Source organism: Pteropus alecto, unplaced genomic scaffold, assembly GCF_000325575.1.
Source record: "Pteropus alecto unplaced genomic scaffold, ASM32557v1 scaffold63, whole genome shotgun sequence".
Classification (NCBI taxonomy): domain Eukaryota; kingdom Metazoa; phylum Chordata; class Mammalia; order Chiroptera; family Pteropodidae; genus Pteropus; species Pteropus alecto.
The window spans coordinates 622,097-623,099 of record NW_006434897.1 but is presented as its reverse complement, the minus strand read 5'-3'; positions in this window follow the sequence as shown (position 1 = coordinate 623,099).

Here is a 1,003-nt window from a genome sequence, read left to right as displayed (position 1 = left end):
CTGGCCTTAAAAAGTAATTTATACTCTCATAAAGAAAATACAAAAGTAAGTAGTTATAAAATTATGGATTAAGTACTATAACTTATTTTATAAGTAGATATAAGTATAAAAATAATACCATGAAACCAAAGTTGTTTCTTTGAAAAGATCAAAAAATTGACAAACTTCTAGCTACATTGACTAAGGAAAAAGTAAAGACATTACTACTGATTTTATAGAAATAAAAAGTATTATAAGAAAATACTGTGAATGATTATCAATAAATTGGATAACTAGATATGATGGACAAATTTTTAGAAAGATACAATCTGCCAAAACCAATTCATAAAGAAATGTAAAATCTGAATAAACTTGAATAAATCTGAATCAGTAATCAAAAACCTCCCAAAAAAGAAAAGCAATGGACCAAACGAATTCATAGGTAGAGTCTACCAAATATTTAAAGAACTAACATCAATCTTTCTGAAGCTCTTCAAAAAAAGAGAAAAGAACACTTCATAACTCGTTCTGTGAGGTCAGAATGTCTTTCTTTGTCTCTTGTTATAGGCTTTGTTTTAAAATCTATTTTCTCTAGTATAAATATTGCTACCCCAGCTTTAAAAAAATTTTTTTCCATTCACATGAAATATCTTTTTCCATCCCTTTACTTTTACTTTATGTGTGTCTTTTGATCTGTAGTAGGTCTCTCATAGACAGCATATGTATAGGTCTTGTCTTATCCATTTAACTACCCCATGTCTTTTGATTGGAGCATTTAGTCCATTTACATGTAAAATGGGTACATAGTTATTGTCATTTTATTATTCATATTTGCGTTCTTTTTTCCCTTTCTTCTTCTTAAAATGTTATTATAACTAGTGTTCACCAGGTTAGTGCAGATTCAGATTTGTCCATGTAGTACTCAACACAGGAAATATGACGCCTGCTTGCCAGCTACACAAGAGGACTACTTAACACAGGGATTATGGCACCTGTCCCTCCAGCCCATGCCTGAAGCCACTCA